The sequence below is a fragment of the Camelus ferus genome, chromosome 9 (assembly GCF_009834535.1).
Source record: "Camelus ferus isolate YT-003-E chromosome 9, BCGSAC_Cfer_1.0, whole genome shotgun sequence".
Lineage (NCBI taxonomy): Eukaryota > Metazoa > Chordata > Mammalia > Artiodactyla > Camelidae > Camelus > Camelus ferus.
The window spans coordinates 53,770,055-53,792,328 of record NC_045704.1 but is presented as its reverse complement, the minus strand read 5'-3'; the positions used below and the strand labels follow the sequence as shown (position 1 = coordinate 53,792,328).

Sequence of the window (22,274 nt, the reverse complement as noted above, 5' to 3'; positions counted from 1 at the left end):
ATTTCCTTTCTTTAGTAAATCCTTCCTTATTCCATCCATTCTTCTTCTTTCTCTCCTTCCTTCTTACCTTTCTCTTTCTGTAACCTTTTCCTCCCAACTTCCTTCTCATTTCTCTCCTCTCTCCCTTCTTGACTACCTTCTCTTCAACCTCCTTTTCCTTCATGCCCTCCCTACAAAAAAAATCCAGAATTCGTATTACTGACTTTCTCACTAAAGAACATCTTTCCCTTTCTTCTCTTATTTCTTTTCTCCATTTATTCTCTTAGAATGTTCATGTGATGTAACTCATTTACCTCTAATCTCATTTTTTTTCACAAATCCCATTTTTAAACTTCTGGCTCCAGCAAGCATTTCCCATCTCTGTGCACTGCACTTAGTAGATGGTCTCAGTATCTCAGGGCTGAGGAAAAACTGAATATTTCCTGGCTTGTTAATTTTGGTAAAAAAGAAAGGGCCGAAGGGAGCAATAAATCCCATACACTTTATGTACCCCTCATTTTTTTCTGATTATCCAGTCCCAAGGTCTCTAATATATATATTTTTTCAAGCTCTCTCATCTATTTAGTTTCAAAATTACTTTCATTGATAGGTATAACACACAATAAAGTTACATGCACACACAAAAAAGTTAGGTTGAGTTATTAACAAAGGTCAGATGCACAAAACAAAACGTACAATCAATGAGTTACCACAAAGTAAACTCCTGTGTGACCTCCCCCGCCAACCAGGCCAAGAAACAGAACACTGCACTTTCCAGAAGCTTCCACGTGGCCATTCCCAGTCACTGCTCCCACACTGTATAGCCTGAAAAGCCTAAAGTACTTACTCTACTGAAAAAACGTGCTGAACTCTGTAATAGACTTCCTCCTCTCTTGAGTCTTCAAAATACGTTTGATAGTTGAAAACAAAACGTTGTTCAAAGTATGTAAATGTAATATGTAAAACAACCGTAGCATAAAGTGGGGAGCCTGAAGGGACCTACCTGAGGGTAAGGATCTTACATTCTGCTTGAAGTGTTCAAGTACTGATTATGGGTAGACTGTGAAAAGTAAGGTATGTAATCCCTGGAGCAGTCAATGAAAAAGTACACAAACAGATACAGTGCAACAGTACAATAGATAAAGTGGAATACTAAAAATTGTTCAAATAATCTAAAAGAGAAAAGGGGCAAACGGTTGGAAGGAAAACAAATGGAACAATCAGGTAACAAATGGCATAACTGTAGAATTAAATTCTAACACATCAACGATTACATTAAGCGGATATAGTCTGAGCATACTGATGAAAAGAGAGATCGTTAGAATTCTTTTAAAATGTGACCAGTGATTTCTGCTTTTGGAAAGATGGATTAGATGTACTTTTCCCTGTTTGTCCCACTGAATATAACTAAAACCCTTGGAAATTATATATAAACACAAGAAGACTTTGACAGAGTAAATCAGGCAGATTGCCCAGGGACCTTGGGACTCAAGGAATGATGCGATTGTAAGTTACCTGGGTTTTCTTTTCGCCTCATATATTCTAGACCAGGAACTGAGGAAGCTGGTGATCCAGAAATGCCGACAGGCACAGAAATTTAAAAAAACCCAACAAATGCCTGCTCTCCAGCCAAAGGACCAGCAAAGGGCCAGCCAACACGATAGAAACTCTTAGAAAATATCCACTCTACTCCAGCTAAACACTAGCAAAGGCCAAGTGGAGAGTATAGACTTTCTCTCCCACCTTGCGCTAATCTGCCCAGTCACCACTAGGGTATTGTCAGAGAAAGCTGCGTAGGCAGTTGGTACTTTTCATCCCGCTGGACCTTAACTAGTTGCCCCCAGCAGTTTCAATGAAGTCCACATGGAGACCCTGGACTGCCCACGCTAGCATATGAATAATTCCATTATATATAAACAGTCAAAATAAACCAATAAAAGGCAGAGATTCAGGGTGGATTAAAAAATATGACCTAACTATATGCTGTCTATATGTAATTGACTTCAAATATAATATAGGCATGTAGAAAATAAAAGGATGGAAAAAGCTATATCATGAAAACATCAAAGAAAGCAAGTAGTTATATTAATATCAGATAAGTAGACTTCAGGGTGAAGAAAATTACAGATCTAGAAAGCAACATTATATAATGATAAAATGGTCAATCCATGAAGAAGACATATCAAATCTAAAAAGGTAATCACCAAACAACAGAATTGTGAACTATGAAAAGCAAAAAATGACAGGATTAACAGGCATATCTGCAATGATAGTTGAAGACTTCAGCACCTCTTTCTCAACAACTGATAGGAGAATCACAGAAAAATCACTAGGGATAAAGAACTTGACATCATCAACCAATAGGATCCAGTTGACATTTATAGAGCACTTCAACCAATGGCAGCAGAATACATACTCTTTTCAAGTGCCCACAGTGCATGTACAAAGACAGACCACATCCTGGGCCAAACCTCAACAAATTTAAAAGAATTGAAATCAAACAGTATGCTCTCCAACTGCAGTGGAGTCAGGTGAGAAGTCGGTAACAGACAGATAATAGGAAAATCTCCAAACACTTGGAAAATAAACAATACATATCTAAATAATGCACAAGTCACAGAGGAGATCTCAAGGGAAATAAAAAAAAATACACAGAACTGAATGAAAATGAAAATACAATATATCGAAATTGTGGGACACAACTAAAGCAGTGACAAGAGGGGAGTTTATAGTGCTAAATTCTTACATTACAAAATACAAAACATCTTAAATTAATAACATGAGCTCTCACACCAAGAACCTAGAAAAAGAGGAACATAATTCCAAAAATAAGCAGAAGAGTGTAAATCATAAACATAATAGCAGAAATCAATAAAATTTAAAATAGGAAAACAATAGAGAAAAATCAAACAGAATTGGTTCTTTGAAAAGATTAATAAAATTGGCAGACTTGAAGCAAGATGGACAAAAACAAAAATGGGAGAAAACACATATTAGCAGTATCAGGACTGAAACATGGAATGCCACTACATACTTTGCAGAGATAAAAAAGGGCACACTATGAACAGTTCTGCATATATACAGTTACAACTTGGATGAAATGGACCAATTCTTTAAATCACCCACCATAAAAACTCATCCAGTATGAAATAGATAATTTGAATAGCCCCGTACCTTTTCAAGACATTGAATTTATACTTTGAAAATTCCCCCAAAGAAATGGAGATTCACTAGAGAATTTTATAAAATGTTTGAAGATTAGTTAACATGATTTATATACAATCTCTTTCAGAAAATAGAAGTGGGGAAACTTCCTGATTCATTTTATGAAGTTAGCATTACCCTGATAGCAAAACCAAACAGAGACATTACAGAAAAAAGGAAGAAAAGGAAACTATGGACCCATTTCTTTCATGAATGAGTGTGCAGAACCCTTAACAAAAATATTAGCAATAGAATTAGCAACTAAAAAGAGTTATATATCATTACCAAGTGGAGTTTGTCCTAGGGATGCAAGGTTGGTTCACCATTCAAAAATCAGTCAGTGTAATCCATTATGTTAACAAGTTAAAGAAGAAAAAAAATCACGATTGATTAATCAGTTGATGCAAAAAAGAATCTGACAGAATTCAATACCCATTCCACAAATGGGGGGAATGTCAGTTCTCTCCAAATTGATGTACAATGTTAACACAATTCCTGCCAAATCCCAGCAAATAAAGTATAATAGCTCTACCAATTTTGAAAAAAGGATAAAGTTCGAGGAATCACTATCCCAATTTCAAGATCCACTATGTAACTACAGTGATCAAGACTGTGGTACTGATGGAGTGATCAACACGCAGATCAAAGTAACAGAATAGAGAAACTTGAAATAATCTCATGGAAATACACCCAACTGATTTTTGGCCAAGGTGTAAGAGGATTCAATGGGAGGACAGTTTTTTCAGTAAGTGGTGCTGGAGAAATTGAACATACATAAACAAAACAACTAAGCCAACAACCAACCAAGCCAAACCAACTAAAACAAACAAACAAAATCTCTGACTTAAGGCTCACACCTTACACAGATTAACTCATAGTGGATCACAAACTTTAATGTAAAACTATCAAACTTTAAGAAAAAAAATAGGAGAAAATCTTTATATCCTTGAGAAATGCACAGAATTCTTAGACTTAGCACCAAGAACACAGTCCCTAAAAGGAGAAATTGACAAATTAGACTTCATCAAAGTTGAAAACTTTGCTCTATGAAGACACTGTTAAGAGAAAATGAAAACAGGCTATGGGCTAGGAGCAAATATTTGCACATCATATGTCTGCTGAAGGACTAGTATCTAAAATAATTAAAGAACTCGCAAAACTCAACAGTAAAAAACCAAGAGACCCAGTTAGAAAGTGGGCAAAAGACATTCCACTAAAAAAGATACATAGATAGCAGCTAAGCACATAAAAAGATCTTCAACATCACTAGCCATTAGGGAAGTGCAAATTAAAGCCACAGCGAGATAGCATTACACTATTACTATTACCGTTGGAAAGACCAAGATAAAAAATAATGACAACACCAAATGCCAGCAAAGATGTGGAGGCACTAGATCACTCGTCTGTTGCAGTTTGATTTTGTGTGTTTTTCCTTGTGTTTACCCTGCTAAGCATTCATTGTGCCTGGAAACTGGCTTGATATCTTTTGTCTGTTCTGGGAAATTCTCATCCTATGTTTTTCTAGTTTCCAGTAATTAAAAAAAAACATTTTTTTTTTACGAGTGAATAAAAAGACTGTGAGCTTTATCTAAGGTAATTGGCTGAAAAATGTTTACTCATCTTACTCTGCATGTGTATTTCCATCCACAGGATTATAAATATGAATACAAAACAGCACAGCTATGTATATGCTGTTTCTCCTTTATTGCACCCTAAATGGTCTCTGCCGGGTTCTTACTCTCAGGATATACTGATTATCATTTAGTGTATGTTAGGCTAATTTTGCTCTAAGTTTTATTTCCTAATTAAACCTATGTGAGGATGTAAGCCGTGAAGTATTCTCTCCAGACCTTTAAAAACTAAGGATAATGGCTATTGGGTGAATCATAAGTCTGTGGCCCTTTTATTAACACTTAATAATCTCTCATCTCTTATTTTTTGTTAGCTGGTCATAGTTTTCCAAGCACTTTGATGTGTCCTTGCAATGACCCCTTGAGTTTGGCAGGCTTGCAGGTATAGTCTCTAGGACAAAGAAGCCAGTTAACAGAATAAGAACCCAGAGTGGTAAATCTTATTTCATACCAGTCTGGAACTTCCCAGGATGGCTCTGACTCTGTATTTGAGTGCTTGTTTTTTACTCTTCAAGTCACCTGGTTCCAAAATACTGTAGTCCTTCCAGGGACGCAGTCAGCTGTCCAGCCAGAAACAAAGTCATCTGCCTTGTCTCCCTTTTGTGCTGTTATGTTAACTGCATACAAACAAGAAGACTTTGTTAATCTGCTTGGAAAGAGAAGGGGAGGTGTCTCATCTTCCTCCCATTCGACTGCTGCTTCAACCTAGTACACCAGACATCCCAGAAGGAGCCCTCCTGTAAATATTTTGGTTGACCACTTCTCTTGCAGCTGACTCGGGGATTGAGATGGGTAGTCTGTGGATCCTAGAATGAGTCTGGAGATGGTGAAGAGATTGCCAAGCGGAACTGCACTTAAGCCTCGATTAGCAAGAAACAGCTTACCTTGTGGAATCTCGGGCCTTTCTTCTGACCACTGTAGGGATTAAGAGGACAAGGTAAGAGGGAAGTGAAGTGGTGGGGACTGAGGCAGGTGTTTGGAAGGCAAACAGATGGAGACAGTGTATGGAACCTCGGAGTCCTTCCCAAAATAAATCATGTTCCACCGGGCAATCCTTCCTTCAAAAATACTGATGGAGTGGTTGAGCCAGAACCCTGGGCATGCAGGGAATACGCCTGTGAATAAGGTAGGAGGATCCCCTGCTGTCATAGCACCTATAGCCCAGCGGGGATGTGCTTGATAAACAAGTAATTACAAAACTGTACATCAAGTCTCTCCATGGGAGAAGCACAAGTTGCATATAAGAGGTCATCTTGACCTGGAGTTGAGGGGTCCTGGAAGGGCTCCTGGAATTAGGGATATCTAAGCTGAGTCAGAGGAGATTCAGACGCTCGTTTGGTGAATAGGCAAGATAGAGGGAAAAGTATGTGTGAGAAAATGAAGATGTTTCAGAGAACTAAGATTATTGCAGTTTGGTATGACCTAAAGCCTAGCTATGGCTTTAGCGTAGAGAATGGGGAAAAGAGTTCTCTTTTGAAAACTGGGTTGAAGTAATGACCTGAAATTAAGAGAATCATGATGAATGAGCCACTGGCCCCCCCACCTTTTATTAGTGGGTTTAGGTACGAACCCTGACTTAACATATGCAGTTGGGAAGGTGCCGATTAACTCAGATTTCTACTTTTGATGCCTTGCCCGGCAAGTTGTGAATCTGTCCCCTCACTGAGGCAGACAGCGCCCTCCAGTGGCAACAAAGACGAAGGCTCCATTGGCGCCTCACTGGCCCTAGCCAAAATTAATGTGCCTTTTTTGCCCTTCCCCTTTGAGGCTGCAGTCAGCTGAGAGTCGGAAAAGTATGCTGAAATTCTGAACCAAATAACACGAGGAGAGTGCTGGTTCTTAGAAGAGCTGACTTATCTAAATTTTAATCCTTTTAATATGTCTCCAAAGCCATTTCCTGGTGGAGAAAAATTACAAAAAATAATGAAAGAGAGAATGAGGACTATAAAAAATGGGAAGTGTTTTGTCATTTCCCTTCCAACCCCACTCCCAGAACAATGATTTAGCTTTGGCCAGTGGAAGGGAATGAGTAAGTGGATCTGCTGGTGTAAACAATTTTAACAATAGAAAGTTAATTTCTTCTCAACTCCTCTAAATAAACACTAGAAGAAGACTTTGACATGTTACCAAATATCCAGTCGGCTTCGGCGCTTACCTGTCTGGGATCAAGACAGAATAAGGAGGGGGTGTGTGTCTGGGGAAGGGACAGCTGCGGCTCATGTCATAATGTCCCAGGACACACACAATTCTGCCTCCCCCTCCAGAAAGAAAATTGGGGCCCTCTGCCCAAAGGTGTTGTGATTCTGAGGATATTCAATTTTATGTAGATATTCCATGGAAATTTCAAGATTTAAGAAGGTGCCAAATGGTGTGGATTCAATTGCTTTACGTGACCCAAGAGCTGGAAAGCAGCAGCTCCTTTTCTTTCTGCCTAAATAGGAAGAAGAGCTGAGTAGGGGGGAAATGGCCTGTGATACCTCTCAGAATCCTCTAGGTGGTGCTGCTGCAATAGCGATTGGCTGGAGATGTTTTTAAGCACTAAACCATCAAACTAAAACTTAACTTCTTAAATGTCCTGTACTCATGGTTAATTGCTAATATGATACTATTGATCATTTATACCAACCCATTCACATCATATTCTCCTAAGAATGAGCCTATACACGTAAATTCCACAACAGAGTAATTTCAAGAATTGGAATACATGTACTTCTCTGGTTATTACTTAATGAAACTATAGACTTTCGTGTGTGTGGAATTCTTCCATACATGTTAAAACAGGCTACAGGATTAGCTCTTCCTCACCTCTGCTTGTGTTGGACAGTGCTTTGTACATAGCAGATGCTAAATTAACGTTTATCAAAGGACTTGATTCTGTTTTGTTTTCACCCTTTCACTACTGATTGGAAATGAGGTGACTAACTGGATTAAGCTTTTTAAAACCCTAGTCAGACATTGCTGCTTATCTCTTTGCTAATAAAAAGACAGAGAGGCCCTTTTTTCTTCTTTTCTGAAAATGGCCTGAGGTATATATATGTGTAAAAATCACTTCTTTATTTTAGAAGCAAATTAGTTTCCAGGTTGGTTCCATTGAAATGCAGGAGTGGTATGAAAAATTGTGTTTGATAATTGCTCGAATCTTAATCGAGATTTTATTAAAATCAATATTTGATATGCTGCTCAATTTAATTAGATTAAACCATAGAGAAATGAGTAATAAATGAGCTTGAAAATCAATCACAGGATAAGGTATGTTTCTTTTAATTAGTTTAACATATGAAATGTTGGGTTAAGCAGTTGCTGACCACGAAAGGAACAAAAAACCTACCACCTTTATTTATTCAGTATGGACAGCTAATATTAATGAGCACGTACTCTGTGCCAGGCCCTGTGCTAAGCCTTGTCTATGAACTTTCTTCATTTATTTTGAAACAAATCCTGTGAGTTCTGTGTCCTCAGTTGATGCTACAAACCCAGGTTTGAGCCAGCATGAGTGTCCCAGGTCATTCAGCCAGGAAATGGCAGGGGTAGATTTTAACACAATGATCAGGCTTTCCCCACTCTCTTAAATTGCTCACAAATAGGAAGAAAAAGCATGACTTGACAGTGGCTAAATTTAGAGAAGGTCATTCACTGGTGGTAATTTTCTTCCTAAAAGAAGCGTTGCTTTTAAGATGAATGAAAGATGGGAGAGGAGGAAAAACCCAAATCAAAAGGCCTGAGTGTTGACTTAGCAGCTCTGAGTCCCATGAGCTGGAAATCAAAAAAAGAAGGTTTTGATTTTCCTGGACAGACACAGAATACGGTTATTTACTATATGATTTATGCTTATTGAGAGTGGCAGAGATTTATGGCTTTATTAAAAAAAAAGTGTTCTAATTGGGATTAGCTAATGAAAAAGTGGTGGGAACCGGAGAGGGAGAAAGTAGGAAAATGTGATTTCAGTTGAGGTGTTTCTTCTCACGGGATGCTAACAAAAGGGCTAGTGTTACGCACTGGGGCAAGAACGGTCCTTTTAATTAGGCCTTCGGAGTTGGCGCCTGCACCTTCGGTGCTAAGTATTCTTAGTCATCCAAAGAATCGGCTCGAGCAAACTAATGATATTCTCGTAAAATACCGTCAGCAGTGAGAATGAAACTGCTGCTTCCTGAAAAAAACTCCCTCATTTTTATCCAGTGCTCGTTCAGTGGGATGAAAATAAAAAAATCAACAATAATCACAACCACACAACCGTGTGGCTTCTCTGGTCTAGGCTGAGGGTAATTTTTCTTTCAAGTCGCTGCTTCCTAAACTACAGTCGTTTGTGTATCACATGCACAGTTTTTGACATCTCCCTTGTACCTCTTGTGTTACTTAATATATTTTCACAGAAAATGGTTCATTTTTAAAGACTAAAGTTAAAGACATTTATTGTAGAAGAAAGCTTTGTTTCACGACTGTGAATGGTGAAGCCTGAGTTCCTTGCTCTAAGAAGGATATGAGGGAAAAGAAATATAACTAAGTCAAAACATTGTTATCAAATTTAAACTCCAGGAGAGTGTCCAGAGTTCAGAAAGACATACTTGTACCCAGCTGAGACTTCCTCTTTTATTATATCTGAGGAACAAAAAGAGACGTGAAAAGGGAGCCATTTTTTCATTAGGTGAATCAGTTTTATCCAACAGAATGTCTACATACCCCCTAACCTCTCTCTTCCCACCGGAAGTGCATCCTCCGGCCTTTGTGATCAGCACTTTGTCTGCTGCTCACATGAGCCTTTGCCCCATCTTTACTTCCTTACTTCGTCCCAGTGGTATTTGGACCTTGCTCTCCACCCATCTCATTCCACTTACCTTGCTTCTAAGCATGTAGAGAATTGGCTTATGCAGACACACTTGGGGTGGAGGGCACATGACATGAGTGGTTTCTATCATTGGTTAACACTGCTTTTCCCCATAGATGATGGAGATATTTTTTCCCTCACCAGATGCGACGAGTTTCCAACGATAGTAATGGAGGTGTAATGACCCACGTCTCTTTACCACCCCTGACTTCACGCACCCAGTTCCCAGCTCTAGAGGCCACTGCTGCCGTCACGTTTTGCGTGTTCTTCCAGAGGGGGTCTGTGTTATGTGCGAGCTTCCTTGAACCTGTATTCCTCTCCGTAAATGCCACACAAATGGAAGCACACACTCTACACATGAAGGTAGAACACTCCATGTCACTTTTTGAACCCACCAATATGTTTTGGATGTACTTTTGTATTAGTACCTACAGCCTTAGCCTAGTCTTTTGAAGACTGCATAGAAGGACTCTATGCGTGTAACTAGTCCCCTTTCTTAATATATATATTTTTATTGAAGGATAGTCAGTTTACAATATTGTGTCAATTTCTGGGGTACAGAACAATGCTTCAGTCATACATGAACATGCATATGTTCGTTTTCATATTTTTTTCGCTGTAAGTTACAAGATATTGTATATAGTTCCCTGTGCTGTACAGTATACTAATCCCCTTGCGATGGGCCCTTGGATCATTACTTTTTCTTCTGCAGACGATATTGTAATATCCTTGCATAATTCTCTTTGGGACCCATGAAGACTGTTAAGAAATTCCTCTAATGCTGGACAGTACTCATTCAGAAGGGTGGAGTTCTAATTGTAATAGTGAAAGAAGACAAGTGTTGTCATGTTTCTTTCAGGAGGGCTGGCCTTCTCCCCTCTTTCCTGACCCTTACTGTCAGTCTGTGTTTGCCGTGGCGTCCCGCACAGCGCGAAGCGTCCTGCTGTGCACGTGCGCTTGTGGGTTCTAAGCTGCGTTTCCTGCCTTTGTCTAGTGCTGTTTAATTCTTCCTTGCTGTGTCCACATTTGAACTTAGTCCTGCAGTTCGGTGCTAGCCCTTCTCTCTTAGTGGCTGGCAAGCTCCATGAAGCCCAGGAGGGACTTGAGGAAACTGAAAAATCCTCAACGTCTCTGACCTTAGGGAAAATAACAGCCACGTTATTTTAATAGCAAATCGATACACATTCCTAGTGCAGCTTGAATAGGAAATATTACGGAAAAAAGAAAGGGAAAGCAATCCGAGAAAGTTGGGGTGGCTATTGCTGACCAGGCCGGAATCGGGAAATACCAGCAGTCTCCTAGGAAATCTCGTCTCACCGGAAGACAAGCCTGTCATCTTGACCAAATGACTGGTGTATCTTTCTGTGTATCTGAACTTGCAGACCCAGGCAGAGGCCAGTCTACCTTCTGGCTTAGTCTGCCATTTATTATCATTCACAAGGTGGTGTTAGATGCTCAGCTTTTAAAAGAACTGGCTTTTCAGCAGTATTTTTACCCTTGAGAGTGTGTAGAGAGAGCTCTGTGTTGTATATTAATCAGAGCTTTCACGACTCGCTTTGAATGGTATTCGAAATGTGTCTGGGAGTGTGGTGGATGAAATGTGCCCAAAGTGTGCTCTATTATTTATTACTCAGGAGTCTTTCCATCTGAGACATAGGCTGAAATTAAAGGAACCCAATACCTACCTTTAATAACTTGACATCTTCCCAGTTGCTGCTCCCGATGTGCCCCTCACCCCCAAAAGGGTTCCAGGATTTGATGCTTCATAAGAGTCAGTTTGTATCTAAAATTGGACTGAAATTTGTGTTTTAAAATTCCCCAGTCTTTCTGTGGACGTGTAGATCTCAGAGCACGCAGTGCTGTGCAAACATTTGGCAGACATGCCCAGAATCTGTCCTTTCTAGGACCACCTCTCTCCCTCTTCCCAGACGGCAAATCTTACTCATCCTACAAAACGTGGTTCAAATGTCACTTCCTCCTCTGCCCTCCGTGACTGTCCCAGGCAGTGAGTCACCCTCTTCTCTGCACTCCCACCATCCTTTTTATAAACCCTGATCACATGCAGTCTCAGTGGGGTCAATGTTGTCCCCAGGGGGGCAAAATTCACTTTTTGGGGGGAACAAAATATTATTCTTTCTACATATAAAACACAGATCTATATACAATACATAAACAGATATACAGTATATAAAATTTCATGGTGGAGGGAGATTGGGAAAAAGATATCTAAAAAGGCTTGATTTTAGGGTGATGAGAATGGAAAAAGGTTGAGAAACTGCTTTACCATAACACTTGCTCCTTCTGTGACAGTCATTACTTTGTATTATTTCATGTCTCTCTTACAAGTTTGAAAACTACGGCTCTGAAACCCAGCCTCTAGCGTGGTGCTTGCACGTATTGGCGTTCGAGATTTATTTACTCAAAGGGGTAGATGGTGATTGAGATGCTTACTTCTAAGCGTGACTGCTCCACACCCGAAACTCCTATAAAAACCATTCTTAGTACCGGCTTCCAGGACCCACCTCCAGATCTGGAGTAGGACCTGGTGGATCTGGAGTAGAACCTGGGAATATGTATTTTAAAATGATACTCGGGTGATTGGATTTGCAAACTGTTGCGCCAGCTCAAGAATCACTTTCCTTTCCTTTTGAAAAGTCTCCATTTATAAAAGCAAAAAACAAAGTAGATGTTATGATCATCTGGTGACATTTGGTATGCTGATCAGACCCCAAAGCACTGGTTTCCCTTCAGGGTACCGTTTTCTAAGAGGAACGTCGGCAGGCACCAGCATTTCCAGAAAAGTTCAGTGATGTGTGTTTCTCTCACTGGTGAGGAGTTTAGACTGCAGGATTCTGTGAGTGTGGCAGGCAGGGTGGGCTGACTAAACACCAGAAGGGCCCTGGGCAAGATTTCTTCTGCTAGCCCCTGAGCAAGATGGGCAGATATGAAAAGTTCGGTGGTTTTGGGACTGAATGAATGTCTTGGGTGCTGGTTGATGGAAGTGTGGCTGATTTTTAGTGGCATGTCCTGAACTCTTTCTTAGTCCTATCCTGGAAAAAAAAATGCTTCAGTAATTTGAATGGCACGATGGGAGACACACTTGTCAAATCTGTGGATGACACTCACTAAAGAGGAAGAAAGAACAAATGCATAGAACAGCAGTTCTTTAACAACCACCCAGTAGGTTGGAACCAAGTCTCTCAGTCCTCCCAGACCCAATGCCCTCTTTATAGAAAATGTTTTGTAATGCCACTTCCATTATTGTGAAATGAGTGTCATAGACAATATAAGCTACCCGTGTATGTAATCCCCAAACATCAGTGTAATGCCATGAATGTAACAGAGAAATAAAAGGAGAGTGATTTTAGACTAAGATGACACCAGGAGACATACTGTAGTACAGCCAGCTCTGCTGTCATACTGGTTTTAAAAACGTGAATTTGTTCCAACGTGACTGCTCTACTGGGGAGCGATTTGAGCATTTCTGTTAGCTTATGCGTGATCTCATCCACAGGAAACACCAGGGGAACACAGAGAATCACACCCAAGTGAGTGAATTCAGCCTGTAGAACACGCAACAAACGTAACAAAGTATGCACATGACTCAAACATCAACCAGCCCCCTCAGTTTACCTGGATCTGGGGTTCCGACTTGCCTTCCCATCCAGTCCACACTGCTTCCTCCACATCACAGAAGCACAAGCTGCAGCCCTTCCATTACCCAGACCTGTGCAAGCAAACCTCAGGTCTTTTTCAAGGTGGCAGGCCACTTTTATCATAGGGCTAACGTTTCCCTTTATCATTTAGCAGGTGTAAAACTGCGCTGCCATTTTTATTAGGTTTTTTTCCTGATGTGTCACTGTTGAAGTTTTTGAGTGCCGTGGGCTTCCTTCCACTTGGCCTGTAGGCCCTGTGATTTTTATCATGCGATTTTGTGTGGTGAGGTGGCATATATTGTGTTGTGTCAGAACTGACTGTACTCAGATACTTGCCTCTGGTATCATGAATTCATGTGGATCGAACAGAAGTAAGACAATCTTCAACTGAATCGTGCTGATGCTTTTTCTTTCTCTTGGACATTTTGAAATAAGGCTGAGATAAGTGTATGAGCACATATGCATAGAATTGCCTTACTATACCAGCTCAGACGCACTTGAACTCTGCTGGTGACGCAAATCCCAGTAGTGGTGTTGTTCATAAACGATGTGAGTTTCTAAAGTGGTGCGTAACTTTTATTCTGAATGAAACAAAGCATATCTCTCCCTTGATTTGCACAGTAGTTGCTTTTCTGGAAAATTAACTGACATTAACTCTGAGTAAAAATATAACTATATTTATAACTGAAGTGGAATTCGATTCTGTCCAGATATATATAAGCATGTTTTTTCATCTGTAAGAATGTCCTGGGGGAAGCAAGACAGTTCTTTTATCTGCTATGAGGCATGTAAGCCCCTGCTCACTAAATAACAGTAGTGCCCTGCCTCATCACGTGACAACCCAAACTGCCCCCACAAATTTCCAGCATACCCTGTGGTGAGCCGCAGGGCTATTACAGCGGACTTAGGATAAGCTGTAATTAGGATCAATGTAAATTCTTCACTTAGGCTGAGAAAATAACTGTACAGGAAGCAGAATGGAGAAAAACGACTTAGCACAAGAAGGGATAAGGAAAGTGCAGAGATGTTTGTTGACAGTAAGTGAAATACGAGTAAATAGTTTCATGAGACTTAATATCCTTAGGCTGCTTGGAAGGAGTCCAATAACTAGATCGGTGCTGTTCAATACAAATACAACAGGAGTACATATGTAATTTCAGGCTTCCTAGTAGCCATGTTAAAAAAAGGTGAAAAGAAACAGGTGATGTTAACTTTATGAGTATATTTTATTTAACCCAACATACCATCAAAAATATTTTTTCAAGTTTCAATCAATATAAAAGGTATATTAATGAGATATTTTATATATTTGTAATACTAAGTCTTTCTAATTCTGTTAGTATTTTACACTTAGAGCACATCCCACGTGTTAAGAGTCCAAGGGTTCTGGAAAACTACAGGTCTTTTTTGGTTATTACAATACTTAAATGTTAAAGCTTGAATTCTGTATTTTCTAGGACGCTGTTGAGGACAAGTTGAAAATCCCCAACACAGACTACCTTAAACAATGAGAACATTTATTCTCTTACTTAAGTCAAGAGTTAGGGTGCCCCCAGGACTTCAGTTCAGCAATTTGTGACATCATCCGGGGGGTGGGTTCTTTTCATCTACCAGTCCTGACTTTCTCCGAATGGGGCTTCTCTCACATCTCTAAGGTATCACCAAAGAGCAAGATGGCGAATCATCCTTCCTTGTTTGTGTCCAAAGGGAAGGATGGGACACTTCTCCCCCAAGCTTGAAATATTCATTCTTTCCTTCAGTCTTGTTGGGCTCAAATGCCGTGTCCCAGTCGGCTTACCCAAGTCATCTGGGTCAGGCTGTTGGGTATTTTTGTAATGGATGCAAGGATGCCTTTGGGCAATTCTTCTTTATTTACTCACCATAAGAGACACCATTTCTTATTGTGTTATGCTTGATTTCTTCTCTCATTTACTAGACCTCACTGTCTCTGGAAGTGGTTGAGTTTGTGACCCCTTCATAAAGACTGAGCTCCAATAATTTTTGGCCAAGCCACACATGCAACACTGCATTTAATTTTGATTTAAGGGGATATTAAAAAATGGAGTAGGTTTAAAGGAGAGAGCTAAAGTGACAAAGGGAGTTGAAATCATATTATATGAGGAACGTTGAAGGGAATGGAGGTGTAAACTCTTGAGACATAGAGGGCTGGGTGGGTGGGAACAGAGCATTTTACATGTATTAGGGATGACGACATGTCTGTTTGTACAGTTCTCTTCTCCCATCAATTTAGCTTCCTCTAATTTGTTCTGGAACTGGAAGCCAGATAATTAAGCCTGTTAGAATAACTTGTACTATGAGAACAAATAGGCGGTGATTGAGAGGCTGAGGCGCTTGTCTGAGAATAAAGTATTTAAGCATCAGTCCGTGAACTTGGTCACCCTCATCCACTTCTCTCATCTCATTCCTTTTTGATGTAGTTTGGGGCCTTGAGCTTAGTTCTGGCTAGGTAATAAGACTTCATCCTTTTCTAGCATATGCTAATACATTCATGAATGATCACTAGTAAGCAATAATATTAATTAATCTTTATTGATGCTCTGAGCTAAGTACTACTTTATCTGCATTATCTTCTTAAATTCTCCCCAAGCCGTGTGCGTTAGGTAGATACCATTTGTATCTCTATTTTACAGACAATGAAACTGAGGTTTAGGGAGATAAATAAACTTGCCTAAGTTCAGACAGTAAGTCCCAGAGCTGGGATCCACCCCAGAACTGTCCCAAGTCAGAGCCCATAATTTTAAGTATAACCCAAGGGATGTTTGGGGAATTTTGTATTCTTGACATACAAGATACTAGGAAGAGCAAGCAGTCTTCCAATTTCCTGTTTTTTTTTTTAACCCGCTCTCTCTCTCTCCATATATATATATATATATATATTTTTTTTTTTTTTTTTAACATTTTAGTACTTCTAATGGTACTGTTTTCCTCATTACGTATATATATGTATCTGTTGGAGTGCAGTTGGTTTACAATGTTGTGTCAATTTCTGGTGTATAGCACAGTACTTCCATCATACATGAACATATATATATTAATTTTCATATTCTTTCCCACCATAAGTTACTACAAGATATTGAATATAGTTCCTTGCGCTATACAGCATGAACCTTTTTTTTGCTGGTTATTATTTTCTTTATTGACGTGTAGTTAATTTACAATGTTAGTTTCCAGGGTACAGCAAAGTGATTCAGTTATACCTATACATACATATATATATATTTTCTTTTCAGATTCTTTTCTATTACATGTTATTACAAGAAATTGAATATAGTCCCCTGTGCTAATACAGCTGGTCTTTGGTTTTTTTTTGTTGTTATTTTTGTATATATATTTTTTATTGAAGTACAGTCAGTTTATAATGTATCAATTTCTGGTGTACAGCATGAGTCTTCCATTATACATGAACATACATATATTCGTTTTCATATTCTTTTTCATTATAGGTTACTTTAAGATATTGAATATAGTTCCCTGTGCTATACAGTATAAACTTGTTGTTTATCTATTTTATATGTATTAGTATCTGCAAATCTCGAACTCCAAATTTATCCCTTCCCACTCCCTTCCTCCCCTGGTAACCATAAGTTTGTTTTCTCTGTCTGTGAGTCTGTTTCTGTTTTGTAAATAAGTTTGTCTTTTTTTTTTTTTTTTTAAGATTCCACATATAAGTGATATCATATGGTATTTTTCTTTCTCTTTCTGGCTTACTTTACTTAGAATGATGATCTCCAGATCCATCTATGTTGCTGCAAATGGCATTCTTTTATTCTTTTTATGGCTGAATAGTATTCTATTATATAAATATACCACAGCTTCTTTATCCAGTCATCTATTGATGGACATTTAGGTGATTTCCATGTTTTGGCTATTGTAAACAGTGCTGCTATGAACACTGGGGTGCATGTATCTTTTTGAATTAAGGTTCCCTCTGGATATATGCCCAGGAGTGGGATTGCTAGATCATATGGTAAGTCTGTTTTTAGTCTTCTGAGGAATCTCCGTACTGTTTTCCATAACAGCTGCATGAAACTACATTCCTGCCAGCAGTGTAGGAGGGCTCACTTTTCTCCATACCCTCTCCATCACTTATCGTTTGTGGACTTTTGAATGATGGCCATTCTGGCTGGTGTAAGGTGATACCTCATTGTAGTTGTGACTTGCATTTCTCTGATAATTAGTAATATTGAGCATTTTTTCGTGTGCCTATTGGCCATTTCTATGTCTTCTTTGGAGAATTTTTTGTTTAGGTCTTCTGCCCATTTTTGGATTGGGTCATTTGTTTTTTTCTTATTAAGTTGTATGAACTGTTTGTGTATTCTGGAAATTAAGCCCTTGTCAGTCTCATCATTTGCAAATATTTTCTCCCCTTCTGTAGGTTGTCTTTTTGTTTTGCTTATGATTTCCTTTGCTGTGCAAAAGCTTATCAGTTTAATTAGGTCCCATTTGTTTATTTTTGCTTTTATTGCCTGGGTAGACTGCCCTATGAGAACATTACTGAGATTTATGTCAGATAATGTTTTGCCTCTGTTTTCTTCTAAGAGGTTTATAGTGTCTTGTCTTATGTTTAAGTCTTTAAACCATTTTGAGTTTATTTTTGTGTATGGTGTGAGATAGTATTCTAACTTCACTGATTTACATGCAGCTGTCCAGTTTTCCCAACACCATTTGGTGAAGAGACCGTCTTTACTCCAATGTATGTTCTTGCCTCCTTTGTCAAAGATTAATTGACCAAAAGTTTGTGGGTTTATTTCTGAGCTCTCTATTCTGTTCCATTGGTCCATATATCTGTTTTTGTACCAATACCATGCTGTTTTGATTACTGTCGCTTTATAGTATTGTCTGAAGTCTGGGAGAGTTATTCTTCCAGCTTCATCCTTTTTCTTTAGTATTGCTTTGGCAATTCTGGATTTTTTTGTGATTCCATATAAATTTTAGGATAATTTGTTCTAATTCTGGGGAAAATGTTCTGGGTAATTTGATAGGGATCGCATTAAATCTGTGGATTACTTTGGATCCAATTCCCTTTTGATGCCAGTGGGACACACCACTGAGACAGAAAGATCATGATTTTGATCTGATGTGGCTATTTATTTTTAACTTTCTGAGTGGCCTGCTCCTATCAGAATTGTGTGGAGTTGTTTTACCAGAGATGAGATTTCCAGTCATTTTATGGCTCACACCTGTCTCCGCTTCTGCCTGACTCCACCTCTTTGAGGACTGTTCTCCTCACAGCGTAGCACATGTCATGGAGGCTGGTCCATATTTAGGAAATGAGACTTTATTTCTCCATCATCTCCAAGTTTCAGCCCCATTCCACACAACACTGTAGTCACCTACATCCTGTGGCAGGGAGATGAGGGGAACGTGTTCAGAAAATAGGACATAAATCAGCTGGCCGGTGCAAACTCACTCTTGGACCTGGGACCTGTACATTCACTTCCCTTGGGCACTGCTGATCACTCGTGTCTTTATCCATAAGTGCTGAAGGACCCAGATTCTAACAGCTGTTTGGACCACCCACGACCCAGTGAATACCCAAAGTATGTAATAACTAGGGGGAAATTAGAAATCCTTCTAGGACAAGGGAGTGTAGGCCATTGCCATTTTCTAGAAGGAAATTCAGGATGGAGGGTGAACCATCTCTCTGTGCCAGAGCCATTCTAGCAGCTAACACTGACCATGTGCTTAGTATGGGCCATGCATTGTGCAGAGCACATGACAAATTATTTTACTTCACTCCCATCACAAACATCTGAGGAAATATTCTTATTCCCATTCTGCACATGAGAACATTGAGGCTTCAAGAGGTTGACTGACATTCTCAAGGTCACATGGTAGTAAATGGTGGCGTCTAATTCAAACCCAAGCTGTCTGACTCCAGAGCCAACACTTTCCACCCTAATGACTCTGGATTCCCTGATGCTGAATTCAAGAAAGCTGAGATCATCCCTTTCCTCAAAACAATTGATTCCAGAAAATGAAACACACAGCAAGGCTGAGTCCTGCCTAACTGCTCTGTATCACCGGCCAAGTGTCACATGATCCTCATTACACGCAACACAGACATGTGTGTGAATGTGTACGCTCACTATTCCAAGGTGAAATGTGCCATCAGGTCGACTGTCAAGCAAATGGCCCTAGCAGTTGAGTCTTAAGCCATCTCTACAAGGCATAAATAAATAATAACATGGAAAGAGAGAAGTTGGCTGGATGCAAGAAGCCAGCTGTAATTTCAAGAAAATGTTGATTGCATGTTTCAGGAACTCTTTCACAAATCCTTGCTCCAGTACAGATTTTCCTTGTAAGGTAGCATGAAAAAAAAAGAGAGATTTTTATTTTCACTTGGTGTTCATTGTTTCTCCGTCAGCAGCTGTGCCGACGTGGTGTTGATTATACAGGGAAGAATTATTTTGATTATTGACAGTTGGCATTCTTCTTCTAATTTGGAGTTCTTCATCTCAGAATTGTTTCCTTACCTCCTCTCCTGTCTGCACATGAATAAAAACCTAAAAGCACTTGCCAGGATCCTTACCCAAAGCAGCTGCTGGGAGGAACGTAGTTGAAAGTTCAGATGCAATTTGATGTTAAACTCTCCCTGTGGTTTATTCCTTGATCTGAGTGTCACTTCAGAGCCGTGGAGCTCGTGGGCTTCATCACAAGTGTCTGAAAGGCCTCTCGCGAGGAAGCCACTCTCTCTTTGGAGGACAGCGTTTCCCCAGGGTCATTGTCTGCTGGCTGGACACCCCGTCTCTCCTCGCTGTCTCCATTTGAAACTGACTGGGTACAGGTCAGGGTTGGCTAAAATGAATAGTCTGTGCTACTTTCCACATTTTTTCCTTAGGAAAAAAGCCTGTTTGAAAACAAATTATCTAGAGACCCCCCCTTTTGGGTAATTTTCACATGTGTGTAGTGGATTCCTTTTGTGTCCTGTGTGTCTTTCAGTCTTGGGTAAGACACACCTCAAATGGCTGAATCCCATCTCAAGCTCTCTCTCCGTGGGGGCAGTTAACACCCCCGAGGGTAACCCTCCAGTGAGGGGGTCAGAAGCCAGTGAAGTGATCCCACTTCTCCTCCAGGTGGGCAGTTCTGAGAGGCATTTTACCTGCTTCTCAGAGACCCTGGTGGAATCACACCTGTTGTCTGCAGCACTGACCCCAGTGTACTTCCTTATCTGGGCTTTTCTTATTTCCCTGGGTCACCTCCCGAGTGAGCACGTGTACCCACGTCCTTATCTCAGGCTCTGCTTTTGGGGAAAACACGAAATAAAATAGTGGGAAAAAAAGTGCTTTTTTTCCCGCTGAATTTGTTTCTCTTTTCTCCTCTCCCTGATCTTATCTATTTCTATTTTGGGAGGTAAGTATTAAAGTTTATTCTTTAAAAAAAATGTAGGAATAATAGAGATGCATTGAAAACAGTTCTCTCTCTCCACACACACATATGTGTATTTTTATATTATGTATGTATGTATTTATATATGACTACATTTTAATCTTATACAGTTCTGTAGATACATATATGTGCATATATATATTTTATGTGAAACCCATCTCTTCGTGAAGAAAGTCCATCATGCGCAGAACCCAATCTTGGGTCAGACAGGTCTGGGGTTGAATGGTGGCTCTGCAGCATTCAAGTCTTGTCAACTCGCGATAGATATCTGCCCTCCCTGGGCCTTAGTTCCAGCTCCTGTAAACTAGAGTGAGCGTACTTGCTGGGTTGTTGTGCATATTAATTGACATTGTGTGTGTAGCACACTGGCATGATTCCGAGCATTTAGCAAAACTCTCAGCGAGATACACTACCTCAGTGACTATTATGAAAAACAAAACAAAACAAATGTCTCCACTAAACTGTACATACTGTACCCACTTCCTGGGGATGGTTGGCAGAGGGGAGGAAACCATGGTGTCTGCTGTGTATCTTTCCAGAACTTTTTTTATGTGTATACAAACTTTCTAAAGAAATGCCTGTGTATATGCAGTTTTGTAGAGCTTACCTTCTCTCTCTTTTATGCATGTGGGATCATAGTACATGCTCATCTGCAGTTTGCTTTTTTAAAATTTAATACCATTTCATGGACATCCTCTTATGACAGAATATGTACATCTACTGCATTTAAAAAATGACTACATGGTATTCATCTGCATGATGAAACCATTTGTGACAGTTAATTTTATGTGTCAACTTGAGTGTGCCATGGGGTACTTAGATATTTGGTGAAGTATTATTTTAGATGTTTCTATGAGGGTGTTTTTGGATGAGTTTCATATTTAAATAGATATACTGCACTGGAATTTGACACAACATTGTAAAATGATTATAAATCAATAAAAAATGTTTAAAAAAATTAGATAGACTGAACAAAGCAGATTGTCTTCCCTCACGTGGGTGGGCCTCATCCAATCAGTTGAAGGCATGAGTAGAAAAAAAGGTTGCATTTCTCCTGAGGAAGGGAGTATTTCCTCCTGCCTGACTGCCTTCAAAATGAGACATCAGTTTTTCCTGCCTCTGGCCTCAAACTGAAACACTCTTCCTGGGTCTTGAGCCTGCTAGACTTTGGACTGGAACTACGTGGTCAGCTCTCTTGGGCCTCCAGCTTGCTGACTGCAGATTTTGGGACTTGTCAGCCTTCATAACTGTGTGAGCCAATTCCTTATTATAGCCACTTCCACTATCTATATAGCTGTATCTATACATATATATGAATTAATAGGGGAAACATTCATACATTATTAATGAGGCAAAGGGCAAAGCAATGGTGTATTAGTCAGGCTTCGCCAAAGAAACAGAACCAATATGTACATATCTGTACGAGGGAAACTGGTGAGATGTCTGTGATCCTGTCTTGGAGACTCTTTGACTTTCTTAACTCATCAGAGACTTCCCCATTCCCACCAGCAGTTTTAAATAGATCAGCTTTCTTGGGCTTAGTCATCCTTCTTGATTTCCAGGCTCACAGCC

At 39.7% G+C, this 22,274-nt stretch overlaps 1 long non-coding RNA gene across 3 annotated transcripts in view; it reads left to right on the top strand.

The window, feature by feature from the left end:
- Positions 1-22,274, top strand: part of LOC116665825 — a 584,469-nt gene that overhangs the window by 3,054 nt on the left and 559,141 nt on the right. For all 3 annotated transcript variants that reach the window (XR_004322543.1, XR_004322542.1, XR_004322541.1), the window contains exon 2: positions 5,586-5,751. This is a non-coding gene — a long non-coding RNA (uncharacterized LOC116665825). The remainder of the gene's footprint in view (positions 1-5,585; positions 5,752-22,274) is intronic.